This window comes from Panthera uncia (genome assembly GCF_023721935.1).
Source record: "Panthera uncia isolate 11264 chromosome A1 unlocalized genomic scaffold, Puncia_PCG_1.0 HiC_scaffold_17, whole genome shotgun sequence".
In the NCBI taxonomy this organism is placed as follows: Eukaryota; Metazoa; Chordata; class Mammalia; order Carnivora; family Felidae; genus Panthera; species Panthera uncia.
In genome coordinates this window covers 110,191,243-110,198,103 of record NW_026057577.1, presented here as the reverse complement: position 1 = coordinate 110,198,103, position 6,861 = coordinate 110,191,243, and positions in this window count along the sequence as shown.

Sequence of the window (6,861 nt, the reverse complement as noted above, 5' to 3'; positions counted from 1 at the left end):
CCAGAAAGTTAGTATATATATTTAAATTTGGACAGCTACCATTATACAGTGAATTGTCTGTATGTACAAACTTCCAGTCAAGCAGACTGAATTCCATCTGGCTCCACCAGCATGTTCTGTTTGTTGAAAAGAGCTGTCTCAGTGTCTTGCCGCCCTCGTTTGTAAAAGGGGAGATCATACTTATCTCTGTGGTGCCGCTGGGATTAAGCAAGACTCCACGTCTAAAATATTTACAGAGAGCCTGGCTCGCAGGAAGTACTCGATGCTGATATGTTACCTAAAAATGGAGGAGGGTCATTAGCTTTGTTGAAGAATACAGATACGGGTGGGGCAAGTCTGCTGCATTGGTCTTGCTAGAACGGTTTCACCCAAACACCTCAGAATGTTCCCAGGCCCTCTGCAGGAGAGCAGAAAGAACGAAAGGGTGTCTGACAGTTCAGTTCTGGGAGTGTTCACCCAGAGATAGCGTCAGATCCCACAAGTAAAAGGCTCAGTTACCTGTGCTTCTGACCTACGGCTACAAATTGGGAGGTTCCAGCAACCCCTCTCCAACTTAGGATGCCATTGTCAAGTCCAGGTTGTTACGGGTACTTCTAACTGGCCATAAATCAGAGGTTCCTGCGACCTCCTCCTTGGGTTCCATTAATTTGCTAGAGCAGCTCATGGAACTCAGAAAAACCTGTTTACTCACTAGATTACTGATTTATTACAATGGATATCAAAGGATACGAATCAATAGCCAGACAGAGAGAAACATAGAGTAAGGCCCTGAACAAAGGAGCTCCTATCCTTGTAGAGTTTGGGGCCTGGCATTGTGGCACATGGAAACCCTATGGACCCCTTCTTTTTAGGTTTTTATGCAGGCTTCATTACATAGGCATAATTGAATAAATCATTGATCATTGGTGATTGGTTCAACCTCCAACCCTTCTTCCCTCCCTGGCAATCAGGAGGCTGGGGTGGGATTGATGGTCGGTTTCCCTGGCAACCAGCCCCATCCTTACATGCCCTCCAAGTCACCTCACTGACACAAATCCAGCTGTGGTGGAAAAGGGCTTGTTACAAATAATAAGACACCCATTTCACCTCTACGGCTCTGAAGCAATTTCAGGAACTGAGGCCAAGAGACCAAATATGATGACAAAAGATGCTCCCAGTGCTCTTATCACTCAGGAAATTCCAAGGAACTGTGAGCCAGGAACTGTTGCCAATGAACACATATATATGAGGAAGAGATTTTGGTCATCTGAATGACCAATTATATTTTTATAAATTTCAATATCACAACAGCTAAACAGTCTAAGGAGGAATTAGAAAATAACACAAAAATCTAATTCAAATAACTATTATCCTCATATTCTTTTTATACATTTTTCTTAAATTATTTTACTGCAATGATCAAGCCTTTCTTCTCAGATTTGTGTCTTTAGTGATGTTAACAACAACAACAACAACAATACCCGGGTGCCTGGGTGGCTCAGTTGGTGGAGCGTCTGACTTCAGCTCAGGTCATGATCTTGCGGTCTGTGAGTTTGAGCCCCACGTTGGGCTCTGTGCTGACAGCTCAGAGCCTGGAGCCTATTTCGGATTCTGTGCCTCCCTCTCTCTCTGCCCCTCCCCTGCTCACACTCTGTCTGTCTGTCTGTCTCTCTCTCTCAAAAATAAACACTAATTTTTTTTAAATCCAAATTATAATATGACTGTACAATAAAAGTTTAGTAATGGTTGGAACTCAGTGTTGATGACATGAAGACACATGATAAATGCAAAGAGAATAAAACATAGTTTTTACCAAAAAATAGTTTTCATAATTTTTCATTTCAACAAAAGATTTCATAACGAGGGATATATTCCTTATGAACTTTTTTTTAATGTTTGTTTATTTTTGAGAGAGAGAGACAGACAGACAGAAGGTGAGCAGGGGAGGGGCAGAGAGAGAGAAGGAGACACAGAATCTGAAGCAGGCTCCAGGCTCTGAGCTGTCAGCATAGCTGAGATCATGACCTGAGCTGAAGTCGGATGTTTAACCGACTGAGCCACCCAGGTGTCCCAATTCCTTATGAACGTCTGAATTGTTATTAGTGCCTCTGCTGGGGTTCTATATACTTCTATTTGCCTTTCCTCAAGATTTGAACCTCAGAAGATATATTGTTGCTATTGTTAAAAAAGTCCAATATGAATGCTCTTGTCTCATTGTACCTGGCAAATGTTTGCATCATGTATAACAAAGAATTGACATTTACTTTTAAAATGAAGATATTTTGTGTTCTAGAAATTGAACAGCAATTGGCCAAAGAATCATTTATGGACTGACTCTCTGGACATGAGGGCAGTAGATCACTCATTTTTTTTTTTCATACTTAGTACTAAATTATTTTAAATGAATGGGAAGCTAAGCTAAATGAACCATAACTTTTCATTTTGTTGCAAGGAGCCTGACACTTACAAGGGACTAATATTCACACTGTAATGAGTTGAACAGTGGTCCCCAAAAGATATGCCTACTTCCTAATTCCTATAACCTGTGAATGTGCCCTTATTTGAGGAAAAGGTGTTTATCGACATCATTAAGTTAAGGATTTTGAGATGAAAAGATCATCTTGGATTATCTGGATGGGCTCTAAATCCAGTGACAAGTGTCCTTATAAAACACACACATAGGAGAGACATACAGGGAGAAAAGGAAGAGGCAAAGTACCGTGGAGACAGAGATTGAAGTGGCCTTCAGCTAAGGAATTCTCAGAGCCACCAGAAGATGGAAAGAGCCATGCAGTGCACTGTCCCCCAGAGCCTTTGGAGGGAACAGGGCTCTGCCAACACCTGGATTTCAGACTTCTGATCTCCCAAACTGTGAGGGAATCATTCTTGTTTTAAGCCATTGAATTTGTGGTTATTTGCTATGGCAGCCTAGGAAACAAATACACTTGGTAAGCTGATGTGGGATGACAGTTTTCCCACAACTGCGTGAATGGACTAAGAATTCTAGAGTTAACATTATCAAATGAGGGGAGATAGCATCATCCACATTAGAAAGGGAAAGAAAAAGGGAAAGGGGGGTGGGGGAGAGAAGATGAAGGTTGGTAGCCAGAATGTGAGCTGTGGGGGAGGGAACACTGAGGCTTTGCCAGGCGGCCAAGAGGAGTATGAACTAAAGAGAAAGAAAAACAATCACATCCTTTTTTTTTTTTTTTTTTTTTCCAATTTTAAGGAGTTACTTTGTCTTCTCATGTTCTACTGATAGACCTTTGTGTTTGTGTAATTAAATAAATATTTTATCTCAAAAACAGCTTTTCAGAGAAAGTTCTCGGATGAGATACAATCTTTTGATAATATTCCCATTGGAAATAGTTAAGTTAGAAAGATGTGAAGAGGAACAGAATACGTGACCCCAAAATATATCACTTTGGCATAAGGATTATTTTGACCTGAAGGCAATCAAAACCCAGCAGATTGAAGAAAAACTTTTTACCTCTCCCTTAACTACCTAAAGGAATTTAGCTAGGGGGCCTGGTCTAGAAACAGAGCTATTACCACAGATTATGTTTATCTGAATGACCTTCCCCTGTGGCAGGGCAAGCATCTAATTACCAAACGTCTATTCTTCTACAGTCCTGTGAATTACCCTCCTCCCCTTTGAAGCCCCAGTCCCCTAGCCCAGTCCTTGACTCAGGATGGCATAGAAGCCTCAACTGCCCGACTTGCCCTTGGATCTGTATTTTTATGGGGCTCCTGTACGTATGAAATTAAAGGTTTGTTTGTTAATCTGTTTTATGCCAGTTTAATTCTCAGACCAGCCAAAAAAACCTAGAAGTGTACAGGGAAAATGTTCCTCCCATGCAGATGGAAAAGTCTAAATGAAAACTAGTATCTTAAGTATGGAGACATGCAGAAGTCAGTCAGCATATTGGGAAGATAATGAGATGATGGCAAAGAACAAGGAGTCGCCTAGGAAAAAAGCCTTAGACAAGTTCTAGGAGTCGGGGTTGTGGAATTGTATAAAACTCCTGGACACGGAAGACTCCACTTTGAGATAAAGTTCCATTTTCCTTTCTAAAACAAACGCTAATGGACTCCTTGAACTGGGCAAAAAGACCCTTGAATGGTCTAGAAGCGTCACTTGTTTCACAAGCAATTGTTTGTAAAGTCAGTGGGGCATCCCGATAACCCGACTGCTGACTGTGGGCTTTCTGAAGACAGAACAGTTAAGAAATGCATACCAGGCACGGTTTTCTTTGTTAACACCAATAGAATAATCTATCAATGCGTAGCCAAAAGCAACTTAGCTTGTTAGTACCAGCCACATTTTTTTCTCTTCTTTTACGCAAGTCATGTAATTGCCCCCCTTCCTCTTTTTCAGAAAAACTCTTTGCTTTCACCCCAAAAGTGGGGTACTGTGGCTGCTGGAACCTCCGCTCCCGGAATTGCAAGCCTGAGACCTCAAATAAAGGCCTTTGTTCTTTTTGAGTTTTGAAAATGCTGAAAATGGAAGACGTTCACTTACAGTTCCGCAGCACAGATACCAAACTCGAGAGGAAATAGGCGATCCATTGTGAAAAAAGGCAGGTTTTTTGGCAAAGGCTATGAATTCCTGTAAATCCAAAGCGATCTCTACACTTTGTGGGAAAGGGTAGGAGGTGGCTCTGCCCTTTGAGATGGTCTGGTTTTATTCTGTTGCAGGATGAATGTGACAAAAACAGATGTTAATAATCAGAGAGAGCTGAGGTATCCAAAGTTACATGTAAAATAGAAGCTTAGAACACCTAAGAAAAGAGACAAGAATTAGGTTAAGTGTTCTTACCACAATAATAATAATAATATTCAAAAAATAAAACTTGAAATGCTGTACTTATTTCGAAAGGGTTTTAATTTCTGATAGTAATTTGCAGAGTACTTGCAAAAATTTTTAATAAAAACTTAACTATAATTCAAATAATAGTTATAATGCATTAGATAGAACATAACTGATATACTAAAGAGAGAGAGAAAGATGAGAATTAACAAAGTGGCAAACATTGTACAGTCTCCCTGGTCCTCATGCAATTGTTAGAATTTTAAACTTATTTGATTTGAATATTCTATTAAAAAATTCTTCAAGAAGGGGTGCCTGGGTGGCTCAGTCAGTTAAGTATCCGACTTCGGCTCAGGTCATGATCTCACAGTTTGTGGGACCCGTCCCTGCATTAGGCTCTGCCCTGGTGGGGAGCCTGCTTGGGATTCTCTTTCCCTCTCTCTCTCTCTCTCTCTGCCCCTCCCCCATGTGCGAGCATGTTCTCTCTCTCTCTCTCTCTGTCTCTCAAAATAAAATAAATTAAAAAACAAAACAAAAAAACAAAACAAAATTTCTTTAAGGATATCTATTATTCTTCATAATTAGTTGGAAGGCTCAGTTTAAGGTACTGGTCCTCACTGAAATACCTCAAATATAGTTGTTAAAAGTCTCTGCATACAAAGTTTCAGTAAACTTAAAAATAAGTTTTGTAAAATGGTTATTTTACACCTAAGATCTGAGGATGAAATTAAGTCCTTATTTAAAGGAAAGAGAAATATGTTCCAGAAATATTTTGAAACTTCCATTTCAAAATTAATTCAAAAAATAGTATTTCCGGTTGGGAGAAGAATAAAATGATAGGTAGAGGTAACATTCCTGAAATCTGTTGTGGTCTTTGAGCATTCTTTTTACAAGAACTTCAACAAAGAAAACTGGAGAGGTTGGGAATTCCTGCCAGGAAAAACAACCATAGGAAAAAATAGAATCTCTAATTTAAAATTCTTCTGGTCCCAATTAATCACATATTATAATTGTAGATATCAGTTCTAAGAGTTGGTTATATTTTCTGCCACGCTTTTTTTTCAAGAAAAGAAGTGGAATATAGATTTAACGATTTTGTGTTAAATTCTATCAAATCACTCCACTCTCTAATTAATAGCTTTGGGGAAGAAGTGATGATTTTTCCAGGACTCTCTTAAGAAAAACAGAGGAGGTGAGTCCTTAGCTTGGTCAGGATGGGGGCGGGAAGGTGGGGCTGGGAGTGAGGCTCAGCCCTGCCCCTTTGGTCTCATCTAATCAGCTCGGAAAGCATTGTGTGGCCCCACCCCTGTTTGAGAAACATTTGGCAGATTTAAGAGAATTATACAGTAAGCTTACTAAAGTAACATTACTTTTAATGAAATCATTTACATGGATTCTGATATGAAGTATGGTGAGGAGCATAGATTTCTGTCCAGTAATGGATCTCCTGAACCATAGCCATTATAATGAGTGAGATAATTAGCTCTGTCTTCAATTTAGGCTAATTCTGAAAAGGCTCAGAATGTACGGAACAGTTCCATCCATGTTGCTGCAAAACTCCGTATTTCATAGTGAAATAAGTCATACAGAGAAAGACAGATACCATATGTTTTCACACTTATGTGGATCCTGAGAAACTTAACAGAAAACCATGGGGGAGGAGAAGGAAAAAAAAAGTTAGAGAGGAAGAGAGCCAAACCATAAGAGACTTAAAAACTGAGAACAAACTGAGGGTTGATGGGGGGTGGGAGGGAGGGGACAGTGGGTTATGGGCATTGAGGAGGGCACTTGGGATGAGCACTGGGTGTTGTATGGAAACCAATTTGATAAATTTCATATTTAAAAAAAGTAAAAAAAAAAAGAAAAAAAAAAGAATGTACAAAACAGCCAATTTAATGACCAGAGGTCTCCAGCTACCCAGCTACAGGTAACAGAATTTAAAATTCTCTCCCTAATAAAAGAAAAATAAATATTAAATTCTATATTTGAATGAATGAATGAATGAAATACTCCCATGTCTTTTATTCAGAGTTTAGAAGTTTAAGAGGTTTCACATAAATATTTTACTTAAA